We start from the raw sequence: 16937 nt of genomic DNA, 5'->3' as shown, positions 1-16937 counted from the left end.
TGTTATATATTGTTTTTATTATTATTATTTTAATTACAGGCGTTATTAATGTTACTATTATTTGTGATAATTACACTAGTAACACCACTATTAATATTATTATTCTGAGTATTATTATTCGTAGTGTTATTACTGTGTTGAAAAGGCTCCCAGGCCTGGATCACCAGACGAGAGAGCTGCATTCTCTACTTTAGTAAAAATATGGCCCTCAGCCCCCATAAAGCCCCTCGCTATGCAGGGGGTTAGAGGGGCGGGGTTTTTTGGGCAATAGCAGGGTTGCAGGGCTTCATGGGGCAGGATTGTAGGGGCCGGATTGCAGGGGTAATAACAGGGTTACAGGGGCAGGGACAGGAGCAGGATTGTAGGGGCCGGATTGCAGGGGTAATAACAGGGTTGCAGGGGCAGGGACAGGACTGCAGGGGCAGGAGCAGGATTGTAGGGGCAGGGTTTCAGGGGCAATAGCAATAGTGTTAGGTTACACAATAGGTCTCGCCTTTCATTAAGTTAAAGCCATTTGCTTTGCTATACATTACCATTAGCAAAGCAAATGGCTTTAACTTAATCAAAGCCAAAACCTATTGCGTTTTCAATGCTTGTTGTAATTACACAGTGAGCAAAAATACAAAGTAACCCAGGTCAATGCCAGTGATCTTAAGTGGTCAAAAGCGTCCAGCATTCATGCTGTTTGGAGTTAACAGTTGTGAATTGCCCTTTCCCTCATTATGTGCCTTCGGCTCAGTTCTATAATTTTAGGCTAAGCAATTAACATACGTTAATAGCCTCTGCCAGGGGTGTTAACTGCTGTTAATGCTGTGAATAGTGGGCTAACATGCTTTATTAATGCCCTCTGCAGAGGGTGTTAACTGCTGTTAGTTTCCCACTCCGAAAATTATGGGATCAGCTGAAAGCAAGGGCGCATTTTAAGTGTAAGGGTGTTGTGGCTGTATATTCTTTATGCAAATGTGTTTGGCAGGAGACATGGAATGTTATTATGAATTCCATGGGCAGGGTTTCACTGTCCAGCATTCCTTGTGCAATGGGCAGTGGAGATGAGCCGACCTGTCCTCTTTGCATGGAGCATAAATAAAGATATCTACAGAGATCCTTGTGAAGCATCATTTATGGGAATCGCCTCACACAGCAATTGCCAATGATCTGGTTTATACCTGTGGCAGAATCTCACGTGTGCAGTGCCACCAGAAGAACTCTGGAGGACATTGTGGGAAGTGCCGCTTTGGTATCACAGGGGCTGTAGATCGGCAATTTCATACCGTGCCAGGCACGCCACGGAGTGAACAGCGATGGAAAATTAAAGTACATAGTGCATATATCGGCAACACTCTTCATCCCTCCCACAGCAATACTTCAGAGAAATAATCAGACACAACACATTTTTAGTGGAGAAAATTGCTGCAGGTTTATTTGCATAACAAATATGCCAACATGGTGAGTTATCTTACGGGTGATCCCAGGGCAGGCAGCCCCTCGCCACATGCCCACCTGATGAGCCAACCTACCTGGTGACCCTCGCCAACCAGTGTTTGTCGATTTGGGGGAGTGTATAGACCCTCCCACCGGCAGCCCGCCAGTCCACCCCTTACTCACGCCCTCCCAGCTCAGGGGGGCGGAGCGTTGCAGGCAACCCCCGGTTGCTCAGGTCCTCAACCGCCCGAAGGACTAACGGGGCGCCGTCGCTCCTCCGGGGTCCAACGTGAGGAGCTCCCTGGGGTTTTTTGGCTTTCGCACCCTTACTGTGCTCCTGCAGAGGGTACCCTTACTGTACCTTACAGCCTCTGGATCGCCCTGTAACTCCGCCTGCAACACAAAATAATAAGTTAGTAAAACACACCCCCACCTGCCTGTATGCAGGGTACGCAGTGGGGAGGGAAACAACGTCAGGGCAGCAAGAGAAAGAGGGTGCTCATTGGGCGGGAGAGGTATAAGTACCTCTCCGCCTGCCCTCTCCTGCCCGGAAGTGACGTAGGCCTGGGGGACCCTCGAGGTTCCCCCCAACACTGGGAGGCTAACAGTGTGCCATCCTGTGGCACTAAGTGGGGCTGCCCACTTAGGAGGGCCCCCTTCGTGGGCCCGGGACAGCCCTACATAATTCCAATATCGGCAACACTCCCCATCCCTCCCACAGCAATACTTCAGAGAAATAATCAGACACAACACATTTTTAGTGGAGAAAATTGCTGCAGGTTTATTTGCAAAACAAATAAGCCAACATGGTGGGTTATCTTACGGGCGATCCCAGGGCAGGCAGCCCCTCGCCGCCTGCCCACCTGATGAGCCAACCTACCCGGTGGCCCTCGCCAACCGGTGTTTGTCGATTTGGGGGAGGGTATAGCCCCTCCCACCGGCGGACCGCAAGTCCACCCCTTACTCACGTGCTCCCAGCTCAGGGGGGCGGAGTGTTGCAGGCAACCCCTGGTTGCTCAGGTCCACAACCGCCCGAAGGACTAACGGGGTGCCGTTGCTCCTCCAGGGTCCAACGTGAGGACCTCCCTGGGGATTTTTGGCTTTTGCACCCTTACTGTGCTCCTGCAGCGAGTACCCTTACTGTACCTTCCAGCCTCTGGATTGCCCTGTCACTTCGCCACAGCACTGGGTGTGGCCATCATCACCCCGGCCCCCCCCCCCCCCACTAAAGACCTAGTTACCTACACCCTGCTGATTCCAAGGCCTCCCTCAGATCAAGCACGGACAGGTCCTTTCCCATTCTGGACAGCTGTGCTGACCAGCAACCAAAAGCCTTCATCAGTTCTGCCGCTCTACAGGCCAGTGAAAGTGTATCCCTGGTTTGGCTTCTGGCCTCCTAACCCTTACTTGGACATACTTGAGCTATAACCCCACATATAAAAGGCCTGCCAGCCGGTTGACCACCAAAATGCAGTCCCAATGTTGGCTGACAACTCCCAAGGACACTTCGCTTAACTGAACCGACTGGTAACATGCAATCCTTTTTGATCAGGGGACATGGAGTAAACATATGAGTAATGCCCCTGTACCCTCTCAACTATGACTGCAAACTGTGCTCTGGTAGTTGTCCGTATTAGTGCTCCATCACCTCCATTTCAGCACTATCAAGGCAAACTGCACCCTCTTGGGAATGGCTCACTTACGCCCCCGCTGACAGAAAGGCCTATTTATGTGTAGCCCATAACCTTGCATTTATTCCCGACAGTATACCAGGGTTCTGCTGAAACTTAGCTTGCTTTACTGCTGAGTGCACATTGCACAATCACAGATATGTCTTTGCTTATTCTGTTTCTGTCCGCCAAGATGATGACCTTGCCAGCCCCAACCCTGGGCGAAATAAAAGAAGCTTTACTGCTACCCATGTGCGCAGCTGCTGTTGCTAATGATGGTCCCATATAGAACCGGTAAACTAGATGCTGTACTATATCATAAGTGGGCCCATGCATCGCTTTATTTATGTTTGTAGCTGACCTATTCACAGATGGCAAAACGAGAGGCTGTAAATTTGAAGTCAACTGAGATGATTGTTAGATAGACCGGACAGGGAGTTTTCCTGTGAAAGGAGGTAAGGACCACCCCCACCATGCCGCGCATGTGAATCAGCCCGGGTTTACTATGCCATGAACCCTCCTAAGCCCTTTGAGATCACCATAAACCCCTGCAGTGGCCAGGCAGCAGGCACCCAGCGGTACCTTACAGTCCTATTTTTCACCAACTCCTTGCCGCCTGGCGGCACTCCCTGCTGCAGGAGTCTTGTTGCAACCCCTACTCGCCCTTCTTGACCCTTAATGATTCACACCCCTGAAGATGTGTGGTTACCTCTCACTGGGGTCGGTGGAACGTGTACATGTGTCCTGAAAGTACCATATATGTGGTGTTGTGCCAGAGTTGAGGAATCAGAACCTAATAGTAACTGTGCATAGGGCATGTGCTAGTATTCAAAACGGTGATATATTGAATATGCACAACATGCGCTAGTAATACAACTGTGACATCTGGCTTATGCATGGTGCCGCACTAATTGGCCCATCACCTCAACTTTACAAACCCAGGAAGCAAATCCGTACTGGTTACCCCCAGGTCCCTGCCGTGCACACCTTAACCTACGGAGCTCTTACTAACGTAGCATTATCCAAACAGAACTTGCACATCTGTATCTCACTTCCGGATTACGATCTATGCATGTATGCCTGCTATACTGCTTGTTGTTCCAGATCTTGCACTGCTATATCCAACCAGTTATCTACTACCCCGTGACTACCTGGATGGGTAGGAAATGCAAGGGCCCCTCCCCTGCTGTGTGTAAAACCAATTGTGTGTCACATTTACTGAGCCACAGATCCTTGCCGTGCACACCTTAACCCACGGAGCTCTCCTACTACCGGAGCATTTGTCCAAACAGAACTGACACCTCTGCATTTTTCTTCCGGAAGACTATCTATGTGATTTATGTTTGCTGGCTTACTGCTAAGTGTCTCAGATCATGCACTGCTATAACCAAACAGCTTATCTACTTTCTCTGACCGCAAGTTAAAGGATAATGTAATCACCAAACCCAATGTAACCAAAATTGCAAGCCAAACTTGTCAGGAGACATTCAACCTCTATCCTAGAGGCACAGCAAACTTGGCAATCGAAATGACAGAACTGACAAGCCTCTATATAACTCGAACTCGAAGTGTGACAAATGAGGCAATCCAGGCCCCCAAGGCCAACGGAATGGCTTGGGCAGAAGGCAATAGTCAACAATGACTTGACTTACTCGGTGTCTGTTGTAGTGGTCCTCTCTCCAAGCCAGACAGTGCCACCTAGTGGCAGACTGTCAGAGGCGCCGGTGGTGACAATTAACTGACGGTGCCTATTGCACCAGAAAACCACCCAGGCAGATTTAAGGTGAACTTGATGCTGAAGATCACAGTGGTGCGCCAATGCCGCACTTACGGGATTCCAGACTTGACTTTCTCACCGTGTGGGTGAAAACAAGATACAAAATTGACAAGTGCGTATCCCATGACTAACTAGATGGAGCGACAAAGGTAGCCCCCCCTGCTGTATGCAAAACCAATTGTGTGTCACGTATGCTGATCTACATGAAAAAGAAAAGATAACCTTGGAAAGATACCACACCAGCTTCACTTTAAGGAACCTCACTAAGCACAACAGTTTAACATATGCTTATCCCTAGAGAGGTAACCCCCTTATCCTTTGAAAATCGTGATGAGCTTAGTTGGCAGTTGTGTGCACTCAGGCCAGTCAAAAGTAAATGTAGTTCCATAGTACTGCTGTGCAAGATCCAAACCATTGGCTCTCCATGTTCCCCGTCCTTACCGAATGGTTAAGAAGCTTGCCAACTGAGGTTGCCACAGGCCGGGGTGGGGGCGGCACACTATCCCTGTCGCCAATCACCTCTGTATGCTGTGCACAAACTCCCAGTGATCTCAGGCATCTTCCATGCAAGCTAAATAAGGACACAGAAGATCATTGCACTCTACCAGTGCCACAAGGAACGCGCTCAACGGCCAGCATCATCAGGAACGAAAGGTGAACCCTAACAGCAGGGCCAGCTAAAGCATGGGTGATGCCCTGTGCGACAATGTTTTTGGGGCTCCCCCCGTGACCACCTGCTCGACGAATTCCCCGCACTACCAAATACCCCTTATGTCACCATAACCACTCTCACTCCGATGCATCGAATCAGTTTATAGTGTCACTCATACAAGTGAAGGGTGTCGGAGCACTGTACATTACACACACATTACTTAATAATGTGTAAATCAAAATACAGAAAACGTAACATCAGCCAGAGTGGTGGAATTTATATGTCATCCATTCTGGTAGGCAGTAAAGTTTAGGGGGGATTGGTCTGGAAAAGCCAAACGCCGACTTTAAAACGTAAGACCATGGTAAGGTATTATCTCTAATAATTGGAATTTATTTCTACCCCCATCCACAGTTTGTACAACCTTAGGATTCTGAAAGTCTGGGGGGAAAATCAATACGCTCTAATCTATACTGCTCTGCATTTCAGTTCTTTGATGACAGTTAACCGCTCACTATTTCTTATTAGTATTTTAACTTACAAACTACAAGTAACAAAACGAAGTCTCTTATGAAAGCAGTAACCCCCTGACCTATTTATGTTATGATCACTTCATGGGTTGCATGACTCACATTCTTTACAGCAGGCATAATTTAATGGCACACAAGAACCGGACTGCCTGCCTCTGTGCCCTGAATCTTAGACCCACAAACCACTACCCGAAGACTGAGTCTGTCCACTGTGCAGGTCCAAGTGGGGGAAGGAGGGCAGTGAAGGATAAGCCCTTACCGAAGGCTGGCGACCCATCCTGGCCATGGGCCCCCCACTTCTCCTACCAAAGGAGGGAGAATCTGCACACACCTGACGCCTTGAATACTACAGTGCGGCCCGGCATCAACACTGAAGTGGACAATGCGTCACAACCTCAGACCTAACACGATTCAACCTCGCCAACATTTGGCGCTAGTAGTGTGCCCATGTGTGATATTAGCAAGTATGCGTGTATGAGACACATTAGTCGGCAAAGTCCCGGGTATGGTATGACTAGAGGTCGCTCCCGTTGAGCCAATGTCATACTTATACAGTCAGTCTGAACAGCCTAATTAGGTGCAGGAGACTGGCACATACAAACAGATAATTACTGCAGCTACCCCTATGCATTATACTGCTCCTTACAGCCTTACTCACAGCATTAGCCTAGTGGGAGAACTGAACCAGTTCTTAACAGCAGGGACAATGAGCCTGACTGATGGCGCTATGAAAGAGGCTAAGCTGCCATCGAGCAAACCCAGCGAGTCCCACTGCACGAGGCAGTACCTTGTAAAAGCCAAGCGCTGTGATAACTAGGCGCCTGCACCCCAAAACACCCCCTGAGGATAGCTGAATATATGCTTAGGGTTCTTACTGCCCGTAAGTTCCTGCAATCGAGTACACTGACCCGTGACACAAAGTCTGAGCCGCCATGTCAGTGCTCACCCATCAACTACTGACGAGCCAAGTCCACTCCGCCATGAAATAAAACCAATCTACCTCTCCCCCCACGAGTCACCGTGAGAACATGAGTCGGGGCTGCAATGATTGGTCCAGCGGAGAGCCCCCTTGGTTGCATCCAACACACAAATTAACAGTGGAAAAGTTCCCTCAGCAAACGCACCAGCCAAAGCCACTGTCGATCCCAATAATCAAATTAATTGAACCCTGGCATCTTTTTGTGATCAGGGAGCCGAAACCTGCCTCTTAGAAGAAAAACGCGAGTGCGGAACGCATTCCCGGCACGCTTTTCACATCCTTTACCCGATCAGAGACTTGGTGCAAGTTGTTCCGTCCTTTCTGGAATAAATGAACTATCTCCGCCCGCGGAAGGCGCTTACACTCCAAAATGTTAGACCCCGTGCGGAGCCTCCCGACAACCGCGACTGAGCCCAACATTTATACATAGGAAAAAAGTATCATTTGGTACTGAAATTTCGAAAATGAATTTCGCAGTAATATGTGCCTGCAACAATCCTTGTAAGCCCCGGTACCACTGTAAGCAGACTGTCCGAGTAAAGGGAGTATCACTAGTATAACTGCAGGGGCGAGCCGGCAACCAGCATGTCAATACAAAACTGTTCGGAGCGCACTCCACCAACGCCCATCCACCCAGGCGACAAAACAAGCCAAGCGGTGCCCAGGACTAGACCGATCGTCTCCAACCAACCCCGAGCCGCAGCTCAGTTCACTTACAAGGTTTAGCAAAATAAGCACCTTAATCCCTTAAAATTCCCCTCCGCTAGACGGGCCCTCAGCACAGGCCGCACTGGCAAGGGTGGGCAGGATCCCGCAGCAAAGTTTAACCTGGGACTCGATATACGCTTCTGGTAGTGGACACCAACCGGCATAGCCTGCAGCTCAATTTAGGCCACATGCATGTCGGCCCCAGGGCCGGACTGGGAACCAAAACCGGCTCTGGCAGAGTGCTCGGCCGCCCCCCCCTCCTCCCCCTGGGGGAGGGGGGATGCCACCAAGCTCTTTACCAGGGCCGCTTTTCCGCCGAATTTGTTACAGGGCCGATTTTGCAGCTTTGCTGCAAAAACGGCCTGTCACAAAAACGGCCCCCACCCTTGCGGCCGACCGGGGAATTGCCCGGTGCCCGCAATGGCCAGTCCGGGCCTGGTCGGCCCACCCATTCACACCAGCGCCACCCAGGCACAGGGGATCACACAACCTACCCAGGATCGCAGGCAGTTTCAGATGCGGATACCAGCTCCCGGCTCAGGGGCCTTACAGTCGGCCCTCGCTCTGTAGCCCACACGCACAGCGATTGCTTCCGCCCTGAAGTAAGTCTCGGGCGAGGCTTTGATACCACAACTTCATTTGCACTAAGCCTGGACAAGACACGAGGTGGCTCACAAAGGGTCTATAAACCGCGCAGAATCCCTTACGCTACAGCAAGACCCCGGAGGGAGGTGGCGGGTGACCCACATGCTGCGCAATTGTCCCCACCGCTCATGAAACCGGGGGCCTGCAGACAAAACCAACACCAACCAGGGACCATAAGCAAAGACCTTTTTTTTTTTTTTAAACAATTTTTTGGGGCATTTTCAGACATAAACATACAATGGCCGAAAGTCCGGCCCCATGTCGTAAAGCAACAAAGATACAACTTGACAGTCATATACAGTTCGCAGTGTCACGTAACAGTGTTTAAAAGGCATAAATCATAAGCACCCATAGGCACAAATCACACAAGAAAGTTATCTCGTACATAAATAGTGTGTCCCCCTCCTCCGCCCTCTTCCCCCTCTCAACTCAGCACAATTCCGTGACCCTAAGATGGCCGCCAGCATTATACGATACTGATTAGGTACGTGTAGGTCAGATGACAGTCACCGGGTTTCTGGTACGGAGCCACTCCCCTCTTCCCTTTAAATATTAGCGCGAAGGAACACTCCGGTTACTCGGTAGCAGTGGAGGTTCCCGCGCTTATTATTATAACACGGAGGTAAGACTTGCGCATTCCCCTTAGACACGGACAGATAGATCGGTGTTTCGAGTACGTGGCCAGGACCCATGTTTATAACTACTGGGGTCATTACGCAATACTCCTTTTTACCGTGGTCGGTACGTGACTTTATTGAGCAGTACCTCAGTATCAGTCATTATATGGTATTTATACATAGTGTGCCATATGGGGTTTTTTCTCCATCCGCTTGAGTCATTGCTAAATTACTATTGCGAGCTATGCCTTTTTCGTCATAACACAGAATATGCAATTTATCGTCCCATTTTTCATATGTGCATTCTTTTCCCTACAGTGACGTATCATGGTCATTCACTACCTCTTTTACTGTTGAACGCAACCTCCACGTGGCAACACTTCTCTATTTATGAAGTGAGTCTGCATGTAATATAATTATAAAAACGCTCCACTTTAATGAGGTGTAAACGTGTATGGCATATATCTCTACAATGATTGAAATATGCATTTCTAGTGTTGTGGCACTGTTGATTCGGATGAATCATATAAATTACTCTATACCAATGAGAACTGTATATATTTTTTCTATAATAGCCTAGCATATGACATATTCCAGATGGTTTAACCCTAATTGTCGTTTTTTATGTCTTGAGCCCTAAATCCCGCATTTTTAATTGAATGTGTCAAACTGGCCACTCTGTTAGAGATATATATCTTTGCAAATACAAAAATTAAAAATTATCTTTAGGTGAGGTCTTTCGCGTACACTATTGCTTGATCCCATGTGCTATTCAATACACCCTCTGTGTAAAATAGATTGTAAGGAATGGTATGATAAATGACAATTAGGAGAATATGTGGTTTTCCTATTTTTCACTCTATATATCTTTAGGAACCACATCTCAACGTCTGATAAGACCAGGGGCCGTTATTCATGCTCCAAGACTACCTACGGTTTAATTACTAGGACTTCAAAGAGTGCTTCTAATCTGTTCATCCTTATTTGGTATGTGTTTTGGATGCCACGGGTATATTTACACGGACGTTTATCGTGTTTGGGTGGTTTCTAGATATTCATATGCCTTTGTTTTTTCAGGAAATTATATCTAGTACGTACATCTATATTGCATATTGATCCCATATTTTGAGGCAAGATCTGGAATAGTAAGATCTCTACACCAACACCTTTTAGGTATGTTTTTGTTGTATTCTTGTTGGGTTGTTTATGCAGAACATTATAACAGGTTCACAGCAAGTGTACTATAGGATCGCACTATGTCTTTACAGCTTTGGTCCCGTGAACTTTACTAGCAATGATAAATTGCGCATTACAATTAAGCTGTTTCAGTGTTCTGCCTTACACTATTTACCCAGTTTGGATCATTGTTCAAATTGATGATGAACTACTATGTATGAAAGCATAATTACAATGACTTGTGGTCTACTGACTTAAATTAGTACTATTTACAATATGACGTGCACATTGTTTTTTCTTTTGTGTTTTTTTCTATAAAATGATTGTGTACGTCCTTTTAAATAAGGTTGTTTTTATGTTTTGGTACAACTTATTGTTGTATGTATATTCATTGTAGTTTTTTTATATACTTCCAGCCTTGAAAAAGTCTCATGTTGAGACGAAACACGTGTCGGCGGTGTGAGCTGGAATAACTTTTAACGTGTATGAAATAAAGAATATGAAGAACGACATTTGTTTCTGGATCCATACTTTTGTATCTCAAATGTTATTTTAGAATGGACAGTATTTCCTTAGTGATTGAAATAATTATATTGCACTCCATTTGTTTCTACAACTGATGAGATATAATGACCAATGTTGAATTGATGTCATACTTGGGGTGTGCCTGATTAACCTGTTTTTTTCTCAAAACAATTCCGTGACCCTATTCACCTCCTCATATACTGCGTGCCAGAAGTCTGCGATCTTCGGGCAAAGCCAAGCCAGATGCAAAAAATTTGCCATTTGTTCCGGGCATCTGTCGCAGTTTGGGGAGTCACGAAGCCCATATCGGAACAGTCGCTCAGGTGTATAATACACCCGGTTTAGGAATTTAAAATGCAGGAGACGGTGACGACCGTTAAGAGAGACTCTCCTAACGTTAGCGCAACAGTATTTCCAATGATCCTCGGTCAGCTCTGTCCCAATGTCTGTTTGCCATTCCAATCTAGGTTTAGCGTAATGTGTAGTTTTCTCACCTAGGGTGATATGATATAATCGCGCTATTAAGCGAGCAGGAGTCTTAGCCGTGACCACGTATTGGTATGCTAGTACCGAAGGTGGTTCTGCCAAGTCTTCCCCCAGTAATGCTCTGAGGGCCAATCGAACCCGGTGGAACTGATATCTAGCTAGTGGGGTTACGTTTTGGCTGTCTGCAGTGACCACGTCGTCCCATGTGCGGGCTGTGCCGGCAAGGAATAGATCACCCATAGTTTTGACACTGATTTTCGCAAGCGATGAGAAGACGCTTTTGTCCGTGCAGGGTCCCAGCCACGTACACCACTCCAGTCTGGCCTCCGACATATACAGCAGCGGGCAAGCTTGTGCATCTTTCAGATGGTGCCAGGCGTGCGTAACCGTGTTCAGTGAGTCTAGGAGTCCAGTGCGTCTATCTCGGGGTCTGGCCATGAGTGCCGGTAATGGGGTAGGATCCGCAACGATACCTTCTATAAGTATATGTGGGGTATTGGGAGGGCCATGTATCCATCCGTACACATGTGCTCCCTGAGCGGCGCGGTAGTATATCTCAAGATCCGGAGCTTGGAGGCCCCATCTTCGTAGGGTCTTATAAGAATATTCCACGCCACTCTTGGCTGCTTTCCAGCCCATACCAATTTCAACATCAGCGTGTGTATTTGTTTGAAGAACGCGCTGGACAGTACCATAGGAATATTACAGAACAAGAACAGAAAACGGGGAAGCACAATCATTTTCAGGAGCGATATGCGCCCCATAATTGAGAGGGGGAGGGTGATCCATTTTTCTATATTTTCCTCGAGTTTGGTGATGGCTACCCCATAATTTTCGCGCAGCACCACCTCCGCGTCCGTGTGGAGCCGTATGCTGAGGTATCTGACCGAGTCTGTGGTCCATTGAATAGGGTATTCCGAGTCAATCCGTTTCGTGGCCGGAGTAAGAGGAAACATTACCGTTTTGTTCCAGTTCACTCTAATGCCAGAGAGCGAGCCAAAGAGTACAACTTCTCTCAGTACTCGCGCAAGGTTGGCCTCAGGGTCACGCACATAGAGGAGCGTGTCATCCTCGTACGTAGACACTATCAGATTGTAACCCAGGAAGCGAACGCCGCGAAGTCCGTGATATTTCCTCAAAGCGCACGCAAGGGGTTCTGCGACTAAGGCGTATAGTAGGGGGGAGAGGGGACACCCTTGTCTCGTCCCACGCCCGATATTGAAGGGCTCCGTTGTGAACACACCTACACGGACACGGCTGTTGGGGTATTGTAAAGGGTGTTTAACAATTGTAGAAAAAGTTCTCCTACGCCCATACGAGATAGTACCGCCCGCAGAAAAGGCAATTCGACCGAGTCGAACGCCTTTTCCATGTCGAGGAAAACCGCAACTGCAGGTACGTCCTGTCGCGTGTGCTGGAATGCGGCAAACACCGTGCGCAAGTTATAGGTCAAGGTGCGATTTGGGACAAAACCCGCCTGCTCAGGGGCCACCAGTGTCGGTATTAAAGGACTAATACGGTTGGCTATGATTTTCGCAAACATTTTTGCATCTACGTTGATGAGCGATAACGGACGGTAGGAGGCACAGTCCTCAGGGGGCTTGCCTGGTTTGAGAAGTGCTATTATGACAGCTTCTCGCATTGTAGGAGGCATCCGTCCAACCTCCGCAATTTCCTTTACCAGCCGCAAGAGCCTGGGAATGAGCAGATCCGGAAAAGCCTTGTAAAAAGAGGCCGGGAAGCCATCGCTACCCGGCGCACTGCCTGCTCTCATTGATGACAGTGCCCAAACTATTTCCTTGCGTTCAAACGGACGCGCTAGGAACTCACGGTGAGTGTTTGTGAGCCAGGGGAGCTGTATATCGGCTAAATAATCCACGATGCGCTCCTCCGACATCTGCCCCCTTGAGGCATAAAGAGCAGCGTAGTAGTCACGAAACCGTGCCACTATCTGGAACTCATCCAGCTCTCCATCCGAGTCAGGTGACTGAATGGCAGGGAGCGTCGTTGCCTGCCTGTGTTGTTTGGCCATCCTGGCTTGTATCATATCCGGTCGTTCGCCTTCGCCATAGGATCTGGCCACGGCGTATTTTCCGAGATGCTTCACCTCTGCATCTGCCTCCTCATGATATTCTCTGAGCGTTCTAGCTAGCTCCTGCGCCACGTCAGTATTGGGCGCACTCAAATGTCGTGCCTCGAGTTCCCTCAGCTTGGTCTCCAAGAGCGCCAGACGCCCCCGTATAGATTTGAGGACACCAGCATGTTTGGAGATGATTACCCCGCGAACGTACGCCTTGAAGGACTCCCACACCGTGAGAAAGGAGTCTACCATGCCCTCGTTCCTACTAAAGAAGTCCTCGATATCAACGGCAAGTTCTTCTCGAAAGGCATCGTCCAGCAATGAGTAAGGAGGGAGCCTCCACATAAAAGGGGGAGGACGTCACGCCGGGGTACTGAGAGTGATCAGCACCGGGGAATGATCAGAATATGTACGTGGCAGTATCCTGCAAGCCTGTATGCTGGAAAGGAGACTCTCAGAGACTAGCCAATAATCGATACGAGTGTGAATGTCGTATTGCGATGAATAATGCGTGTATCCCCCGGCCTCGGGGTGTTTAGTGCGCCACACGTCGTGTATGCCCATCCGAGTCATCTCGGTATCCAGAGCACGTGAGGAGGCAGAGGGTCGCCTGCTGGACCCATCGACCTATCAAGAGCCGGGTGTCTTACAAGATTGAGGTCGCCACCCCACATGACCAGGACGTCGCCTAAAGTTCTGATTTTGCAGGCCAGCTGCTCATAGAATGAGGGACATTCGTAGTTGGGACCATACGTGTTAACGATGTATAAGGTCATACCTCTACCAGTACACTTCGTAATAGCGTATCGTCCGTCTGAATCTGCGTCAATGGGAGTAAAGGTCAGCGCGGACCTCGGGTTGAACCATGTAAGTACCCCCCTCGCACTTGACGTAAAACCTGCTGCATGGACATGGTTGTGTAACCCCCTATATCGTAGTGTCGGGCTGTCAGGGCGAAGGTGAGTCTCTTGCAATAATGCAATATCAATATTGTGTCTCGTGAGATATTGTATCACCCGCCGAACCTTCCTGTGGTCGTTAAGCCCACGGACATTCCAAGTCAGCGAAGTGAGGGAGAGTGTGTCGTGCGTTTGTGGAGTCCTGGTGAGGAGTGGGGGACTGGGAGGGTTAATCTCAGCTGTGTTTGCGCGCTGTGCCATGAGTAAAGAAGTGTGATAGAATATGCAAAAGTGCCCTAACCACTGTGTGAAAACATAATGTGTGGATGCCTGTGCTTCCGCCAATAAAACTGTCTGTCCCATCAAACACGAAACAAATTACAAACAATTGCATGTATAACTTAAATGAAACAACTCGTGCCCATACCCAGCCCCCCCACCCACGCATGCCTACCCTCAACCTGGCCGTGACCCGCACTCCCACCCTTACTGTCCCTCCCTCTCCCTGTTCAATCTCCCCCTCTGTCCTCACCAATGCAATATTTCTACATCCCTGCCCTTGTTTGCATCTGACCAGTCCCACTCCCTACCCCCCAAAGCACCCAGTCCCTGAGAGCCATTCACCCACACCTCCCTCCCACCCCCAACAATTAGCACCCCAAGCAACAAGATCAAAAACATCATCACAAAAAACCAAAATACACTCCTACTAAAGGAAAAGTGGTAAACACACAGGGGCGCAGGTAGCTCACTCACAGTGAGTCTATCGTAATGTCAGTTCAGTACTTTGGCCTTCCTGCTCTACCCCTCCGCCTCCACAAAGAAAAAGAAAAGTATGCCCTCGCAAGTGCCCACAGCCAAACATGTTAATAACAAGCATTTACAATGCAATGGTTTTGCCTTTGTTAAAGTTAGAGCTATTGGCATTGCTCTTGACATTATTTTTATTTATGTTTTTTTTTAACATAAATAAATGGCATTGTTATTTACAATGCCAGTAGCTTTATCTCTCGCAAATGACACACACAAAGCCCCCCCACACCCACCCACACAGAGCCCCCCACACACACAGCCACACAGAGCCCTCCACACACACCCACACAGCACAAGCAGGCAACAGGGGCACACGGAGGCACAAGCAGGCAACAGGGGCACACGGAGGCACAAGCAGGCAACAGGGGCACACGGAGGCACAAGCAGGCAACAGGGGCACACGGAGGCACAAGCAGGCAACAGGGGCACACGGAGGCACAAGCAGGCAACAGGGGCACATGGAGGCACAAGCAGGCAACAGGGGCACATGGAGGCACAAGCAGGCAACAGGGGCACGAAAACGGAGGCACAAGCAGGCAACAGGGGCACAAGCAAGCAAAATGGGGCACACAGAGGCACAAGCAGGCAACAGGGGCACACGGAGGCACAAGCAGGCAACAGGGGCACACGGAGGCACAAGCAGGCAACAGGGGCACACGGAGGCACAAGCAGGCAACAGGGGCACACGGAGGCACAAGCAGGCAACAGGGGCACACGGAGGTACAAGCAGGCAACAGGGGCACACGGAGGCACACGCAGGCAACAGAGAGGTGTTTTATGTAAAGAGTGTGTGCGAGGACTTGGCACGGGGAGTTGTTGCGGGAGCTGGTTATTAAAGAGCAGGACTGAAGATGTTCTAATGTAAATGAGGTGGGACAGACGGCCGGAGACACGGACACCGGGAGGGGGGGGTGGGAGGGGGGGGGGGGTGCGGGAAGGAACGGGAACACGGACATTATGGAGCTGGGGGGCCAGGGTCGAGTCTCGGCGTCGAAAACATAATCTGTTAGGATAGTAAAGAGGCCATTGTGCAGGGGAGAGAGAATCATGAATCTTAACATTTCAAACAAATACCTTTATATCTATAAATCTCAGAAAGCGAGCATGCAAGCATGTATCCGACAGCTGATCACTTACAAGACAGCGTGCCTTTGGAGGCTAATAATACTTCTCAGCAGGAACCTCTAAAACGAAGACATTCGGGAATGGATCGCGGATTGGAATGTTTGCAGCACTATTTTTGGCTAGACATGCCTGCTAATAGACAGAAATAGTCATCTTATTTTTTTTTTTTTAAAAAGCCAAAGACACGTACACATTGGCAACCCCCCCAGGCCATGTGCAGAATACCTCTAGTAATGGTGAACCGGAGTGGCTCCAGGGTGCCCCTGTGGCACTGCACAAAACAATCCTTATTGCATGCACCCCCTCATTCATGTCCCTTCTCACGCAGGACCCTGCCTTAAATAATCCTATAACGTATGATTCTCGAATCCATATTCATCCACATACCAGGCCTTCCTGTTAATTCACAGACCATCCACGTTCAGCGATTCCAGCGCCATTAAATACCACAAGTTACTAACTAGCCGCCCTCGGCCATTAACCAGCTCCGTTGTCATTAAAACGCACTAAGCTGAGCACTCGGCACTGGTCGCCGCCGCCGGCCCTGGAGGAGTGTCACTGGGCTCGGGGTTGCCACATTAGACATCGGGACAATAAAACCAGAATTTGTCTGCAAACAATATTTAAAACGTAGTTTCCCTTCTCCAACTCTACCAAGTTTAAGTCACCTTGGTGTCTTGGTGCCGGCGGGGAAAGGAGCAGGGGGCGGGAGGGGGCGGGATAGAAAAGAAAATAGAAAAGGTCAAATTTTTTAGATTCATATTCTTTTTCAGGCTGAAATAGGGAAGGGGCAGTTTGAAGCAAAGAGCATCTTTCCTACTGCAAAAGCGAAC

At 48.9% G+C, this 16937-nt stretch overlaps 1 protein-coding gene and 1 long non-coding RNA gene across 3 annotated transcripts in view; one reads left to right on the top strand and one right to left on the bottom strand.

Annotated features, from left to right (window-relative positions):
• CORO6 (coronin 6) overlaps positions 1–16937 on the bottom strand; it is a 427480-nt gene that overhangs the window by 340475 nt on the left and 70068 nt on the right. The window lies entirely within an intron of this gene.
• LOC144824543 (uncharacterized) lies at positions 8933–10688 on the top strand. The gene is made up of 5 exons (XR_013609007.1): positions 8933–9005; positions 9319–9395; positions 9874–9987; positions 10078–10173; positions 10593–10688. It is a non-coding gene; the product is annotated as an uncharacterized LOC144824543 (long non-coding RNA).

The sequence above is a fragment of the Lissotriton helveticus genome, chromosome 3_1, assembly GCF_964261635.1.
Source record: "Lissotriton helveticus chromosome 3_1, aLisHel1.1, whole genome shotgun sequence".
NCBI classification, from domain to species: Eukaryota; Metazoa; Chordata; class Amphibia; order Caudata; family Salamandridae; genus Lissotriton; species Lissotriton helveticus.
This window is presented reverse-complemented; position numbering and strand designations above follow the sequence as displayed.